This window comes from Aptenodytes patagonicus, chromosome 5, assembly GCF_965638725.1.
Source record: "Aptenodytes patagonicus chromosome 5, bAptPat1.pri.cur, whole genome shotgun sequence".
NCBI classification, from domain to species: domain Eukaryota; kingdom Metazoa; phylum Chordata; class Aves; order Sphenisciformes; family Spheniscidae; genus Aptenodytes; species Aptenodytes patagonicus.
The window spans coordinates 61,112,874-61,130,496 of NC_134953.1; the positions used below are offsets into that span (position 1 = coordinate 61,112,874).

Genomic DNA, 17,623 nt, shown 5'->3' on the forward strand with positions numbered 1-17,623 from the left:
TGGAGCTTTCTCACATCTTAGAAGAAGGAAAAGCAGCTGCAAATAGTGGAAGATACCTCATTTTAGTAGTAGAATCAGACCCCAGCTCCCAGTCCCAAAATACCTAGATTGTTCCACCAAAACCTTCCTAATTACCCTCCCCAACATTGTAACATAGTCTCAATAAATCCCACCACAGGACTGAAAATATTCTACTACTTTCTAGTACCTCCTTTTCTCGCTATAAATAATTCACTATGTACTAATCTGTAATGTCTCCATATCTTTTTTTTTTTCCTTTCTCAGTGTCCAAGACAAAGCCATTACTTCATCGCTGCCTTCTGCCCTTTAATTCTATCTTTTGTATTTTAAATACTTTCAGGCCAAACTACTTCCACCTGCTCTGATATAAAGCAAGACGTATCCTGGTTTATCCTGGTGTAACTAATTAGCAGAGAAATGAAAATGACTAAGTAAATTATTCTAAGAAATGAAATCCAAAATTTATTTATTTTCAGCTTCTTCTGCCTACATAGATATTTCACTTATGAACAGCAGAAACCTGTCAGCATGACCAGTGTCAACAAATATCAAGCTCTTAAATGTACAACAGAGTTGTTTTTCTTTATAATCTGCTCTAAAAGAGATTTGTACTAAAACAGAAAAATGATGCTCGCCTTTCAGTTCCTCTCTTGAACTCACACTGGCAGATACAACGTTTGTATCTTATTTGTAACTTGTATCTTATTTGATACATTGATCAAATAAGACCAACTGCATTCTGGACCCTGATTAAAGAGAAAAGCATGGCTGCACTGGGTCAGATGAAAGGTCCAATTCGTACAGTATCCTGCCACAAACAGCAGAAGCCATAAGAAAAGCATATGCCTGTCCTTTTCATCCAGCGATACTTCCCAGGACACCTTCTTCCTCCTGCTATCTATAGTAGAGGCACTTCCTGAGACAGAAATTTTATCTTTAGGATTAGCAGACCTTGAAGGCTTTCCTTTCTGAATTTGTTTGTGGTCTTTTTGAATCCAGGGAAACTTTCGCAACTGAAAACTACTGTGGTAATGAGTTATAAAGTTCTGTGTAAACAGTGCAAGAAAAAGTCCTTTCATTTGTTCTGAGCATGCCACCTGCTAGTTTTGTTTGATGTGCCTAAGTTCCTGAGCTAGAGGAGACATTAAGCAATTGCTCTGTATTTACCTTTTCCATGCAGTCATGATTACACCGCATTCTGAATTGTCCCCAGAAGGCTCACTGCAGCTATCTACAGACCATGGGTGATGAGCTGCACTCAGAATCTTAACGTGGTCAGGTAAGTCAAAAGGCATTTTTCTGCTCTCTGACTGTTCATAGATGTGGCAATAATAAGTACCATAATACAGTGCAGTAGTAAGTACTAATAAGCAGCAAGTAACAATCCCAAGACCGCTTTGGGCAAGTAGAGACACTGCTCAGAGATGCTCACAGTAGAAAAACAACATGTTGTTGACGGGAACAGAGAGGTCCTGCTATGGAAGGCCAGGGATTTCAAACTTCAGGCAGTTCCCAAAACACTGGCCCTCAAAGTATGTCTAAACAGAGGAATCCGGGAGCTCCTCCCAACTATATGCCTGGAGAAGACTTAAGGCTACTGCTTACTCTGGTTTTCTTTGGAAGAAAGATCAAGGCACCCACACGGTTGTTGCATGCCCTGATAGGCTCTGCATTGCAACAGGCACGAGACCAATGCCGCAGCATGCCTTGTAAAGCAGCCAGGCTGCCTGATCAGAGACTGTGAGACCAAAGACAGACCAGCAAATATCACTGTAAGATTATCAACATGACAGTGGTAAACTGGGCTGCCCCGTTTGTTCCCCAGCCTGTAACTATGCCGCACAAAAGAAACAAGTTCAGCTCGCTCTCTGCTTCACTGCTCGTCTAACACCAGGAACAGCAGGAAACAGCTACAGAGAGGAGCTCTCAGGAAAAAGGAAGGGGGAAAAAAAAAAAAAAAAGAGAAGACACATGCTATTGGGGAAACCCAACAGCTCCAGTTCCCCCTGGGGCTCTCTTGGCCCTGCTTGGACTGGGCCATCACTTCAAAAGCAGGGTCTGATCCTGCATCCATTAAAGTCAGTGGCAAAACTCCCAGCCATATTAGTAGTTCAGGATTAAACTCTTGACACTTGTGAATGTCACAGGTGCGTTCACACGTCTGCAGGATTTTGAATGCTTGCCATAACCTACAATTTGTCAAACGGAGGAAATGTTGATCAGTTTATGCCAAGACACAATCCTCATGCAGGAAAACCTAAAGAATTAAGAGGGTCTATAACAGCACCCTTTCTTCTCCACACCCTGAAGACGGCAGTCGATACAATTCATGCACACCAATCCATTTAGATCCATTCCCTCCTCTGACACTGCAGCTGCATGCATCCCTAAAGGCTGTGCTAACGATCTGGCAGACAGACATGTCCCAAATGACACTGCTGAATGCTTGAAGCTCTGAAAGAAGACACTATCTTGTTTACATTGACTGTGAGGGGAAAAAAAATGCCATCTGATTATTACATAAATTCTAGCTGTAACAGCTTCATGACTAGTTAAAGGAGGTAACAGGCTCCAAAATTACTGATGGATCCAGGTGGCTGGATCCATCAGCTTACTAATCTAATGCTAAGGAAGACCTTTCTTATTCCTATATCTCTATCACTTTAACCTACCCCATGCTGGGCAGAAAGAACAATCTCCGTTCATTGCCTGTTGAAGAGAGGCAGATTCCTGTACTGAGACTTTTGTATTTTTTCATTCTCTTCTATGCTATAACAGAAATGAAGAAACAAATAAATAAAATAAATACACACAAAAAAAGAAGCATACAGTAAACATCCCTAGCACAATAATGTTAATTATAAAAATATCTGTTTAAATTATAAAATATAACTTGGAGTAGAATGCAATTCAAAAGGCACAATCATAGTTCATGTAACCATATGCACACTAGCTTTGAACCGCATTCCTGGAGCAAACCAGCCTCGGCACCATGAGCTTCAGTGCAGGGTACATATGCCTACCTGGAATCCTAGGTAAATAAAGCCATTATGCTACTGTGGGTACCAAATTAGCCAACTTTAGGGTAGTGCTGATACTCTAGCTTTAATCACATCTGTAGATTCCAGTGCTACATCAAGGTTGAATTTGGCACTAGCTGTGTGATTACGTATCAGTAGATCAGTATAAAAATAATTTGTTCTGAGTTCACAGTTTTATGAAATGACAAAACATCAAAATTAGCATTCTGGCTGAAATCCACTGCATTTCCCATCAAGGCTTACGCATTTAAGCAACATCTGAACCAACTGTCTATAATTACTCCTGGCAGATACTGGAACACTTAGGCCAACAGTAGATGCAACAGTGAAATAAATTTTTAAAGACATGCTGTAAACCACTTCTTTCAAGATGCTCAGCCCAGAAGCAAACATGTGTCTATAAGTCAAATCCAGAGTTTACTATACACTATTTGTTCACTCTTGCATAGTAAGAGCATGAGAAGAATGACAGCCCTAAGTAATCTGTCATTTTAAAATTAAACATTTATTTGGGCTGCAATTGCAAAAACACTAGCCCTGAAGATCCTGTCACAACTACTTAAGAGTAAGTGAGGTTGCACATTAGCTTAGGTTAAAAGAAACACAAATTCTGCACAAAAATCAGATACCTAGATAGACCATACATGTGTAACATCTACATCCCTTTCTTTTTTACAGTGAAAGAAGAATCACATCTGTTCATCTGAACCCAGTGAGTTCTCTTCCTTCTCGCTACATACACAGCTGGGGGGGTTGGTTGTTTGTTTTGTTTTTATCAATGCAAAATCTGCCTTTGTAATGATCCTATCAGTCTCACAATTTCAAACTCCCACAAAGACAAGCCTGAAAGGGTATCAGGCCAACACCTCTCTGTAAGTTCCCTTCAATGACTTTCTCAAAACATCTCAGAAGCCAAGAGCTTGTAAGCTTGCTTGCCTCAAACAGCTGAAGGTCACAAATTTTCAAACTTTATTTTATGAACGGTCTGAGTACTTTCCCTTTCACATGTGGAAATGCAGAGGGGAAACCGAAGGCAGCTCAAGACACCAACCAGAAGGTATTAACAAGAGCCAAAAAACCAGACAATGCTGATCAGAGATTCCCCTTTGAAAATGAAGCTCAGAAACACATTTCTACTAAGGCCATGCCACTACTGTCGATTTTGCACATCAGGCTCTTTGATATTCCAGTGGCAGGTACCAGGGAAAAAATTCAATGTGAGTCATTAGAAAAGCCCAAGATACAAAACAGGAACACACAGGAGAGCTATTCTGATCCTCTCCTGTAAATCTACTAGTTCTCAGGAAACAGATCAACCTCCAACAGCATTAAAAGAATGCTTAAAGGAAGAACGGCTTATGGAAAGAGAGAAGGCAGACTTACTGAGGAAGTACAAGAAACAAAATGGGTAAGAGCCCTATTTGGGAACAGGACGATTTTTTCAAAAGAACCAACAGTTTCAAATGATAACTTAGCTGTAGGACTGTTAGAAACACAGGACAGAGTAACAAAAGTGGCTAAGAATACATATAAAAACTTCCCAGCATAGTACTTGTTTATTTAGTCTCTCCTGACACTATGAATTTATTTCTGCCCTGATTCTTACAGCTGGGAACAGCTGTACCTACAAGAACCCAATTCCCCCTGTTTTCCTCCTTCAGCCTCCTATCCCAGGCACCCTTCCCAGGAAAAAAAAAAGCTGCCTTTTTTTTTTTTTACCATATGCCAGTACGTATTCCTGAAGGAAAGGGGACCATTAACATTTAAAGACACTTTAAAATTTCAGTATGTTTTTGTACTATATTTAAGTACATTTAGAAAAAAGTTAATTTCAATAAATTAAGTGAATGGTCTTCAAGGATGAGTGAATACATGAGGATGAAAAACAAGGAGACCACCTTCACAGTAATATGTCTATTACTTTCTAAGAACCTCAGAGATGAGAGCGCCCTCTCCTCTCCTTCCCTGACATTTATTTCGTAAGTGTTCTCCAGAGAAGAGGCACTGATGCTAAATTTATTAAACTAGCTAACAAGTCCCAGGCACCTCTGTAGAGAAAAAAAATCTGCAAGGTCACCAGTTCTTAACCGGTGCAGAGCACGTGACTAGCAAGGAACACAGCCATTACAGGGAGGCCTGGAGCGGAGCACAAGTAAACTCCACCAGGTTATTGGGGTGGGCTCCATGCCAGCCCACAAGCTTTATGAGAACACAGGAGCAACTGCCATGTGAAGGAGACACTGCTGCAAAGGTGCAAGAAAGCAGAGTTGCAAGAGGGGGAAGGAGGCAGTGGTGGGAGCAAGCAGCGAGAGGACACCTGTGCCAGAAATACAAGACTGGAAACTACCAAATTGAGTAAGGGCAAGAAATACATTTAAGGAAATCTCCCAGGGATCTGGAAGATTAAGCAAGTACCTAAGCGATGTACGTGTCCCATCTGCCTACATCAGGTCACCTAAACGCTGCCATTTAAAGCTCAGGGAAAATGGTGACTCCTATACCACCACCTTCCCCAGGAGGAGGTATTGGGAGGAAGCGATGTGCCTACCCCAGCCCTGCAAAACCTCAAGTGCCTCCCCAGGCGCTGTGCACCCCCCGTGCTGCCTGGAGCCTGTCAACGCAAAGGGACTGTGAGAAAGGGCAGACCCATTCTCATTAAATTTAGGCATTATATATAGGCTGTGCTGTTGAGAAACATCAGTAAAAGCAAACTTCGGAAAGCCGGGCAGGGAGATGAACATGTAAATCCTATAATATTCCACCAGCTACATGAAAAACCAGGCTCCAAAACTGATTCGGAGCTATTTAATCACACAGCCAATGCACGCCCTGGACAAGCTGCATGCAGCCCGAGGGTGCAGCGAGAGGGATTCCCCGGGGAAAAAGCCGGAGACGAGTGTTACACACGGGCATCACAGTTTTTTTAATTAAAAAACATCACTGCAAACGCGATAGGGTTTCTCAACCAGCAGCACCTCACGAACAGGGAAGGAGTTTTCTGAATGTCACCGCGTTCCGCTTTCAGCGCGGAGCTCCGGAGAGGAGGCTGGGCTGGGCGCACGCCGGGGCCTAGCAGGGCCGGCTGCCCGCGCGGGTAGAGCAGGCCAGGCCGGGCCAGGCCACGCCAGACCGCCAGCGTTAACGGCCGCAACGGCCGGCGGCGGCGCGCGCGGTGCTGAGGGAGCGCGCTCCCCTCAGGGGCGGCGCCCGCCTCGCCTGGCTGAGGGGGAGCCCGCCCGGCCGCGGCTAGTCGCCACCGGGGCTCGGCGAGCGTCAGTCACTTACTTGTCCAAACTGAAACACTATATTAGCTGCGCAGGGAGCGGGCTACAGAAACCACGCTTTTCCTGACAGGGCAATTTCCTGACCGCCGGCCGCTGCCGGGAAGCCCGCCGCGCTCCCCCCGGGCCCAGCCGCGCTTGCGCTGCCGCCCCCCGTTTGGGCGGGGAAGGGGAGGCGGGAGCGACTGAGCCTCCCCCGCTTGCCTTTGAAGGCTGCGCCAGCCGGTGCCGGCATCTGGTTTGCATTTGGGGGCCCGCGTGTGGAGCTCGCCCCGAGCGTCGTTAGAGGGATCTGCTGTGTGTTAGGCATAGCTGTCAAGCTGCACTGCCCTGGAAAGCTGAGCGTGCACTGTGCCCTGTCAGGAATTCAACCGATATGAGTATTTTTGCCTCGGAAAGGGAATCGTATTTCTCCTTTATTTAAAAGCTAATAAAACAGAAACAAGGAGGGGGTTTGGCTCTTTTTATTGAAGGGGTTGTTGGTAAATTGTATTTCTCAGCCACAGCCCTGTTGCCCTACAAGACTGCAGAAATATTGGGGGTTGCAGAAGCATTTAGCATTTAAGTGGTGCAAGAAGCCATATCGAGAGCCAGAAGAATAAATACAGAGAAACAAGCAGAAGGGTATGTCTGGACTGAGGACATCCCCCACCTTGACCCATAAATATATAATCGCTTTTTAAATAAATAAAATAGGACTGCAAGCCATGAGTTAGATTTTCTGCACGGGGTTACCCCGTTTGAGAGTTTTACCTGAAAAGTTGGAAAATTCCTGATGTGAGGAATAAAACTTTAGTTTATTTAAGGTTTGCTTAAAATGGAAGACACGGCAGTAGGATCCCCTCAAATGCATCCCTTGAAAACAAAGAGACAGGCCAGCAGTGGCTGCACACTCCAATGGCGGGTAGGACCAGACCCCACCACGTCCCTCCACAACCCACATAGGGAGGAACGGATGGAAACCCTCACATTCCCATGATGTCCGAACACTTCTGAAGAGGCCTCAGGGAGCCACCAGGGATTTTTCCTGTTATCCCTCAAATATTCTACAGCAGGAAATCTTGTAGCAAAAAGCTCTCTTGCAACATTTCCAGAGTTTTCCCACTTTGGCCCAGGCAGAAATACTGCAGGAACAACCTTGCTCAGGGAAAGATGAGTGTTGTCTCGTGGTTAGAGCACAGGGTTCATGGTCAGGAGCTGTGGGTTCTCATTCCAGCTTTACCACTGAATCATTCTGAGATCTTCGCTAGTCACTTTGTATTAGAACCAGTTAGTAACTTTCCGTTGGAATGATTTTCTGATGGAAAACACTACTTCTACAAAACTGAAATCTTCTGGGTGAAAATCGACTTTCCGTTGGGAATACCTTGTGTCTAGGCGGGGTAGGGAAAGGACATTAGACCCAAACTGAAGTATTTGGAGTTTTCTTGCATTAGCCCAAATGTTTTGCTTTGAATAGATAGATTTTTTAAAAAAAATACCACCCTCCTGTCTGTAATTCCAAGTCAGCGTATTGCGCGGTGGGAGTGTGTGCTCTCATGCTCTGCTTTGCTCTCCGGGAGGTCTGCACCTCCTGTAGTGGGATGCAAATTTCTCTCCTCTGAGACGTGTGCACCCCGATCTGAGTCAGACCAGTCCAGGCATGCGGCCACCTGGTTCATGGGAACAAATCGTAGCGTAAGGCTACCACTCTGACCAAGGAAGTGCGCTGTGGAGAGGAAGTATAAAGTTCAGAGACACAAACAAGCTGTTTCACGTTAGTTCAGTGACCCAAAAAAAAGTACTGTGACTGTGGATACACCAAAATGTTTTGTTCAACTGAAAAGCAGTAAAATGAAGCCCAGAGAAGTAGGCCCAAGTGTGCTTCTACTATCTCTGACAATCAAATCCTATAAACCTTTCCATACCCATGCTGAACTCCAGTTTATAGTTCTTGCTCTTCACCCTCCCAACTATGTTCTTCGCTGTTCTGTTCTGGAATCCTATTCCTCTGTACATTAAAAACAAATTTCATTATTTCTGTCCTCCATATATTCATAGACTGCTGACACTTTCTTTTAATATAAATAATACTTGTTCTCCTCCCACAGTGTATTTGTAGACATCATTTAAATCCCTTTTGTTTTCCTAAGTTAATCATTAACCATTTACATTTTCTTTCATAACAGCAAGTTTTGTATTATCTAATAAGCTTTCTCTGCACTTGTTTCAGTCAGAATTCATCTTTTCTGGACACTCGTTCAGAAAGCCCAACATAATGCATAATGTTCAAAATGATGTCTTGTTAGTGACTTGTACAGTGGCAATAATAATTCCCTATGCACCCTTTTAGTTACAGACAGGGATCTATTTTGCCTTTTTTACACCTATATCACATTAGTACCTCAATTTATCCAGGTCTTTTTGCTCCAATAAATAGCAAAAAAAGAAAGTTATCTTGTCTGTAAGTACAGACAAATGTATTAACTTTTCCTTAATACATTTTTCCATTTCATTACACTTCTCTAGCACTTACATGGTTTCTTTCCAAGGGGGTGACAGATGAAGATATTTTCAAGAATCATAGAATCATAGAATAGTTTGGGTTGGAAGGGACCTTTAAAGGTCACCTAGTCCAACCCCCCTGCCGTGGGCAGGGACATCTTCAACTAGATCAGGTTGCTCAGAGCCCCGTCCAACCTGACCTTGAGTGTTTCCAGGGATGGGGCATCCACCACCTCTCCGGGCAACCTGTGCCAGTGTTTCACCACCCTCAGCGTAAAAAATGTCTTCCTTATATCGAGTCTGAATCTACCCCCCTTTAGTTTAAAGCCATTCCCCCTTGTCCTGTCACAACAGGCCCTGCTAAAAAGTTTGCCGCCATCTTTTTTATAAGCCCCCTTTAAGTACTGATCGGCTGCAATAAGGTCTCCCCGGAGCCTTCTCTTCTCTAGGCTGAACAACCCCAACTCTCTCAGCCTTTCTTCACAGGAGAGGTGTTCCATTCCCCTGGTCATTTTCGTGGCCCTCCTCTGGACCCGCTCCAACAGGTCTGTGTCTTTCCTATGCTGAGGGCTCCAGAGCTGGATGCAGCACTCCAGGTGGGGTCTCACCAGAGCAAAGTAGAGGGGCAGAATCACCTCCCTCGACCTGCTGGCCACGCTGCTTTTGATGCAGCCCAGGATACGACAGCTGCAAGATTTCCAGCCTCCAAAATCAAAGTCCTGAAAATGCTTTTTTTTAAAATTAAAGAATCAAAGTTTAGATTATCACATATTCCCAAGACAACATGAGGCTTAATTCATCACTCCTTTGAAATATTCTGAAAGCTGAGGGTTAAGAGGTGTTATATTAGTGCAGAATAATGATGATTAATTTGTGTTTCGTATCAAATGCAGGAAGAGTAGATATGTGTGCAGTGAATCCTCTATAATTTCAAAATCTTTCCATAAACTTGAAAATACCTTGTAGACGTATGTACCTTAAATGGAACACAAGACCACTTTTTTTCTGTTTGGAGTGTGGCTGTTGTAGTTTTTCTTCAGATATTACTGCTTCAAATAACCTCCCTCTTTTTCCAAGATTCTGGACAGATTCACTTAAAATATACCCTTTTGCCTTTTCATTACAGAGTAACTAATGAAAATTCCATTTTAAAAGTGCTTTCTGTGAGACAGGAACGTTCTTTTTTTCATTATTAACAAAAGCCCGTATTTCAAGCTGTAGTGATACAGCTTCAGGTAGCATAAATCAGCATTGCTCTGAGATGGCCTGCAGTCCTCTCAACCAGCACTGCAGAACAATTTAGTGGTTTTAGATGACAGTTGGCATCTTTGAAATATTCTCTTTTGCAGAACTAGACTAGATGTGACACTTGCTGGAGAAGAAATCTTGCATAAATCTGTCTAAAAAGACTCACTTAATCATATTACTTCACTAGCAGTGGTAACCTTTGGAGGCCAAAGTCCAGACAGGTTGAGAAATGGAACATGAGTACATAAAGGTGACAATTCCATTAACTGCAATCAAAGAGAGAGGTGAATGGTGAGATAAAGACAAATTACTTATTCTATGAAGAAAAGAAAATGTGTGTGTGTAGGGGAAAGAGGCAGAATGAACATTTTCCAGCCTTGTCAAGGAAATAAAGATCCAGTCCCGCTCCACTGAGATCAACACAAAAACATCTCTCGGCCTCCCTGGATGCAAGCTCTGGCCCAGCATCCCAGCCTGCTGGTGAATGTTAGTGCAAACCGTCATTTGAGGAGTGCACGCATACACAAGTGAGATGCCCCAGTAAAAAATCATATGCAGAATGTCTTGCTGAATTGCCCACCATAGCCGTGCTGGAAATGCAAATACTGGGCCTAGCTTTGCAGTCAACAGGGCGTTTTGCAAAAATAAGCAAGTGGAAAAATTGTTGGCATTTCTGAATCCAGTGATTCAGGATTCTCAAATATACCAGACAAGATCTTTCAGTGCAGCGGGGTGCACTTCAACCCCAAAGGCTGAACAGAAATGGCTTTGGGACTTTCTTTTGGGTCCCAAATCAGAAGCGTGGGTACATATTGATAACTGAAACTACCACCACAGGGGAAAAAAAAAAGAGTTCTTACACTGGTTCAGTGCCAAACTTCAGCATAGGTAAAAGAGGGATTGTCGGGACATATTCTCATCCAGTATCCTTCAGTGAGGCCAAGGACGGCATAAGTAGCATCGCTAAGACAACTTCACATTACCTAAGCTTTTTCAGAGGAGGTGGAAGCTTAGAGACTAGCCATGCTGGCTACTGAGTTGCCTTGCAACACTGGAAATAAAGGCACAAAGGGATCTAATCTGTTATCTCTCCAATCTTCCTAAATTTAAGATAAAGAGGAAATGAATAATATAAAATCTATCTCTATATACAATCCCCTCCTCTTTTTCAATTTTCCCACTTCTGTGTGGCATTTTCAAGAATTTCTATGCAGAAAACCTCATCTAAAACCAACGTATGTACCAAAACAAAACAAGCAGATAAGCGAATTGTTTTACTTACAGAAGCAGAAATGGATCTTTGAGCATTCAAAAATTCTGCTTACTTAGGTATTGATTAGCATAATAATTGAAGGGAAGAAAAGATTTTTAAAGGGTCATGTAACGTGCTTGCTTAGGCAGTTCATACAAGCACCTGAGGGTGGGTTTCAATCTCATTTTTAAGAAGCAGTATAACACTGGTATAGGAAATAGAAGGTGGGGAATACTCTGGATTAAATGCTTACTGAGTCATTAGACTAGGACTATTTATTCAAACAGGGAAATAAGGAAGTAAAAAACAACTGAATACTATGCAACATCACAAAGGGATTTTTGAGTGTACAATAGGAAAAAAAGGAAATTTCCTTTGGGGGACTTCTTCTGTTTTTAACAGAGATATTAAGTTACTGTTAGATACTAGAGCAGCCAAAAAGGGAAATCCCTGTTTCACATAGCTCTAATATAGCTAAAAAAATAATTCAGATTTTATCAATTTGTGACCCATTTCCTTACGTTTTGGGTAGCTCACCTTTTAATACAAAAGTCAGAAGCCGATACAAACAAGCATACAGTATTTCAGGCTCCATCAAAATTCCAGTGTCTTGCCCAAGGCCTGTTCCTGCCTGCCCTCTTGGCTGGATACCAATATCCTTTATTTTCAGGGGAGTCAGCCTTCCAAAAAACCACTTGGCACTTGAGTCAGGACTGCTCTGTTTTCCTAACGTTCATGGCAGGAAGGATGTTTTCTGACTCTGGTACCCAACAGTTGAGCATTCCAGACAGCACGGGGATTTTTCTTTCGAAACCACACTGCCAATGCCGTAAGAGTAAGTGAAGTTCTGTGACACCGTGTGATCCTGGTGGGAAAATAGGATGACTTTGTTGCTATACAGCGATACACAAAGGGAAAACGTGCATGAGACTTGCCACCTTTATAAACTCTCCTTCTGTGGTGTGAATGCTGAAAAAATTCTGGCTTAAAGTCATGTTTTCATCAACTGGTTCCCCTCTGGGAAGACTGCCAGATCTCCACAGATTAGGTTAAGAAGACCCCCCCGCCCCAATGCTTGGCGAGAAAAGAAGCCCACTGCTGCAGTGTAGCAGAGGGGGTGCTCAATAGTCTTTGCACACGTCGTTGCTGTACCCATCCATGTTACCAGCATGTGAAAATGTTCTGTTTGCTCCCCAGAACAGATTCAGTCTGTGAAGACACTGTACAGATTGCCCTGCAACTTTTGCATATCCTTTGATGCTCCTTAAAGATTAGAAATATGACTTTATCATTAACACTTATATTCAAGTAATTCCTGAGGTCACTGATGTCAGGGCCAACTACAGCTGTGCAGCCTTTGCCTGGTGGAACAGAAGCTACATAGGTGAGGGCAGGCGGGTTACAACTCACGGACAGGACTGGACTCCTCACTGACCAGGAGCAGACATACTGCCCTGCTCTGTCTGGGAGGCAGATTTGCCAGAGACGTCTTTCATCATAACTCTGTGCCAAAATCCAGATGTGCAAAATCGTGAAATCACAATCTGTTGAGCTGGAAATGAATTTCACAAGCCAAGCTGAGAAAATCTGTTGAGCTCCTTAAATTTCACAATACCTTACATCTCATGAAAAATAACTGTTAACAGAGGTTAAATATTTTTCTGCAACATCCTTTCAAGACTTTTTCCATAGAATATGACCAGCTTACGTGAAGCAGTTTGTTACAGTGGTGATATATCATGCAGTGATGCCAAAATCCAGTCAGCGTGGAGAAGGGTTGAAGAAGGCTCAACCACACTTCAAGCAGCACATCCTCTTGCCACAACTGGGACTTTCTATAAAAGGCAGATCCTATTTTGCCCCTTGAATTCAGAAACTAGTGAACGCAGTCATGGGAGGCAAAGTACCATCAGCATCTATTAATTCCTAAAAAATATAATTGTCTGTTCTCCAAGAGTAAGATTGTTAACTGGAATCTGTACTTCCCAGATTATAAACAACATGCAGCCTTTCTCCTAAACTCATTGCAAAATGTACAAATGATGTTCTAAAGCCAGCACTGTAATCTTTTAAAATCTTAAATTCAACAAGGGCTCATTCAAGTACATAAAAAGAAGTTTGTAAGATCGTTTAGCCACCTGCAAATCATACACAAATAAACCCAACAGCACTAGAAACAGGAATAAAATCACCATATATGTAGCTAGTTCCTACAGCAGTTAGATTTTCATGCTCTGTATACAACCCAAAACAAATTGTCTGCTTATAATTAAAATATGATACTGTTTCCAAAAGTCTTACCTCTAGGGAGATAATTTTATACCACGGGGCAGATTCAGCCCTGGTGTAGTATTTCTGATTTTCATGAAATTACACCATTAAAGAATTTGGCCCAACATCTTACCCACACTGATGCAATTCAACTTTTAAGGGACAGTTATGGGGTTTCCTCCTAACTCAGGCCAAGTTTCTGGAATAAGGGAAGTCTGTAAAAGAAACTGTTGGAGGGATGTTTTAGTCTGGCATTTAGGAATACTCACGTATTAGAAAACGTCACAGGGTTTATTTTGTACGTCTTACATGTTAGAATTTCTTTCTTTTTTTTCTTTCCTTACAGATACATTGCCAGTAGGTGGTCACAGCAAAACAGGATAAAACCCAAAGAAATGTAATGAAACAATTATAGGCAGCCGTGAGTAGAAAGACATTTGTGGATCCAGTTAATTCTGCTTCATCTTTGTTATATAAATCTATTTTCCAAACTTAATGTATTGCCTGAGCTTGTAATATAGGATTAACAGAATGTCTGCACCACTCAGGAGTCTGGAGAAAAATGTAAGAAAGATGTTAATTCTCCAACATTTTAGGTAACTAAATATTTTGGGCATGATTGATCTCACATAGTGCTTTGGATTTATGCTTTGCATGACAGATGGAAATCAGAATATATGCACTGATGCTCTCCCTGATGTTGAAAACTTCTGACTTCTGTGAAGAATCAGAGAAAAAGAGCCATAACACTTCCCTCCTCCTGGAGCTAACCTGGTCTTTCCTAAAATCATGCAGTTTCATAGGTCATGGCCCAGAAAACAGGAGTCCCCCCAGCTCTTCCTGCCAGTGCTACACGTACCGGGCACCGTGAGTGGAGGAGGGTTGCAAACAGTGGAAATGTGATGCTGCCAGAGGTCTGGGGGCAATTATTCCATTCCCTCTGCAGTTGTTTGAGGTGCTTAAACAGCATGAAGCAGATGCCTAGGTTCTTAATAAGGCTTCCTGGGAAAATCCACACTGTTTCAAAACCGTATCAGAACCAAAACTACGGAAAGATTAATCAAGCTTGGGTCAAGAGGGAAGAAGGATGCAATAGCTTTTGACAGCAGTGAACTGATAAATGATACACCCAACGTTGAGCTCTTTTACGAGTCAGAATATTCAGTGCATCACATCAAAAACTCCTTTAGACTATTGACATATTAGAAAGAACATGGCAAAAGATGGTGAAGATAATAGAACCATCAAAGATACATTTTAAATTTACTACTTGCATGCTTACACTAATCTGACAATCATAAAGCCTTACTATATATCAAATGGAACAAATGCTATCAGTAAATTAAAACATATATAGAAATATGTGTGCAAAAGTTAAAAAACCTTTTGGCACAGCAGACAGCTGCAGTTCAGAGTTTCTTCCAGTGTTAAGCACAAGCAGCAGAATGAAACTGCTTTAAGCATTCTTTAAAATCACATTCTGGTTGCTAATCTTTGGATTTTACAGTTTGTCTTTCTGAAGCAATGGTAAAACCATCACAGCTTTAATCAACTTTTTGAATCATTGACCAGTCTGAAAAACTGAAAGTGAAATAAAAAGCAAGACACAACAAAAATCAGAAATACTGTACATTTTTGCCATTTCTGTCAGCCACAGCTAGGAAATGTTGTTATAAAGCAAGATTAAAAATTGAGGAAGGAAATAAATGATAACTGCACTCTTACTTTAGGCTATTTTATGTCTGATTGTTTCAAAAGTAGGAGTATGAGACTGGGTACGTAACTTCACCCTCTCCAAGAATTGCCAGGATCGTTGCTTATGAGTGTGATTTAAATGTGACAACAGTTTCCTTACCTACAGTACGTTGTAATCATGGAAATATCATAGGATGTTTTAATTGACACCTCGTCCCCATCATCACGACGTACACTGAAAAGTCATCATCTTGGGAGATACAGGACTGGAAATTAGGACGGCAGATAATTATCCCATGGGCTGCAAACATTTCCCTCAATGGAATCCCAGCCACCAAGGGTCAGCAGCTAAGAAACAAGCCCATGTGCAGGGCACAACTCCACCATGATGGGCACACTACCTACTAGAGCTACGTGTGGTTGCTGAGAGCACAGGGGCCTGTACAGACCCCCCTAAGCTGGTGACAGGGTTTTGGGAGGGAGGCCAGGGGGGTTCTACCAGCTCTTATACGTACTCTCTTTTGCTGCCTTCAAAGGGAATGATGTTTTAACTCTGTCCACTCCTTCATTTGTATATTCTACTGCTATAAGTCAATTTTCCCCAATTAGCTAGTGCCATGTGTCAAGTTTACTCAGTTTTTTTCCGCTTTCTTTATTGCTCTTAAATTAACTGGCAGCTCAAAGTTTCATCTAAAGCTATTTTGTGTGCTTTTTCTGCCTTAAAAAATGCTCATCCAAGAATTATTTACTCAGTCCCAAGCTTTAGGAAGTCACCTTGATATGGGAGGAAAAATATCTGTTAGAGTTGCTTTGTTTTAATATGTTAGTGAAGGGAAAGAAATCCCAGATAGAGCTGTGGATGTGACTGGTTTCATCCTTTGAGAAAATACATGTTCTAAATCAGCTCAGTGGTACTTGTGTCACTGAGTTTCTAATGTTGTTGAAAACTGACACCAATACCATGATCTTTTAAAAACTTAAACTTAAAATTTTGACCCAAGAGTAATGTCTCCCTTTAAAAGAAAAACCTCCAGAATTAAGATTTCAGCTGTTTCATCCTGAGCTAGAGAACTATTTTTCCTAGCTGCTGCCTGTATTGGGCTTCAAACCAAAACTGAATGAATGCAAAGGAGGAAGCCTAATGTACAGCAGTTTAAATATATGGAGGCTTTTGGGCTTTTGGAACATCAAATCCTTCAGAGTACAAAATATTTGCAATTTGGTATTGCAAGCATTTCCCTTCCCACTGGAAGGTTAATTTATCATAGAGGAATACATTGCTCTCAGGCAATATCACAGGCTGGTTGTGTTCTTGCTACCTCAACTTATTCTTATAACCAGAAGAAAATTAGTGTCACCTGTGGTGAGGGATGTCTTTGAGAGACTGGTCTCATATCATATTCCTATTTAAGGGAATCAGTTCAGAAGTTGAGGGTAGGGCTAAGGATCGCAGTGGTATTTTTTGCCTTTTAATCACAGCCTTTTCAAGGTAATCCATATTTTAGCAGTAGTCCATAATGTTATCTTCATTTGTAACCTGTTGCCATATTTATTCCATAGAACTTTGCACATAGCCTATGACCATGGAGGCTTACTCACTGCAACTCCTCCCAGCACAGTTTCCAGCAATACCTCCCAGCCATTTGCAGCTTGTTTAGCATGCAAAACCCCACACTGGGGTTTACTCTGGGTTGAGTAACGATGTTCTTATTACACCCACTCACTATCCTTAATATTGGGTAACAGGAAACCAGGGGATGAAACAAGCTATTACTTTTGGTTTCTATGGTCCTGAATCTGTAAGCTCTAGTTCTATGGGGGTATCTGCTCTTTGACAACACTTCCCATATTGTGTTTCAGCCAAGAAGATCGATGTACCTTAGTTAAAGTGAGTCATTCACTGAACCTAGGCCAAACTTTGAAGCAAATCTGGGCCAGTTTACAGCCTCAGGAGGAAACCTGGTTTTTGCATGAATTAGATGTGAAAATAAGCAGAGCCTGACTGACATCTTCCCTGAATTCCAACTGTAAGGGTAAAAACCCAGAGGGCATGAGCTTCAGGCATGACAAAAATGAGGAGGGGAAAATCAGGCTTCCTGTCTCCCCTCCAAGAGCCAGAGAGACACGTTACTCAGAACTTAGGGTAAATTGTTGATTATTTATACACTAATTAAGTAATGTTTATAGAATGTCTTACATATGTAAATTGCTGTAAATATGCTTACATTTTTCCTGCAGTCTCCAATTAAACGAACTTTCATTTTAGAGCAAAACAATTCCATACCAACTTGTTACACCAGTTCTTTAGCCAGGCAGCTTTTTAGCTAATG

The 17,623-nt window shown here is 42.1% G+C and overlaps 1 protein-coding gene and 1 long non-coding RNA gene across 5 annotated transcripts in view; one reads left to right on the forward strand and one right to left on the reverse strand.

Annotated features, from left to right (window-relative positions):
• The window catches only part of FGGY (FGGY carbohydrate kinase domain containing), a 145,805-nt gene extending 139,354 nt beyond the window's left edge, over positions 1-6,451 (reverse strand). For all 4 annotated transcript variants that reach the window (XM_076340061.1, XM_076340055.1, XM_076340057.1 and 1 more), the window contains exon 1: positions 6,348-6,451. The gene's annotated coding sequence lies outside the window, so the exon portion shown is untranslated. The remainder of the gene's footprint in view (positions 1-6,347) is intronic.
• Positions 1,218-14,101, forward strand: LOC143161259 (uncharacterized). Its single transcript, XR_012995491.1, has 3 exons — positions 1,218-1,300; positions 3,741-3,774; positions 13,945-14,101. It is a non-coding gene; the product is annotated as an uncharacterized LOC143161259 (long non-coding RNA).
• Positions 14,102-17,623: the final 3,522 nt, after the last annotated feature.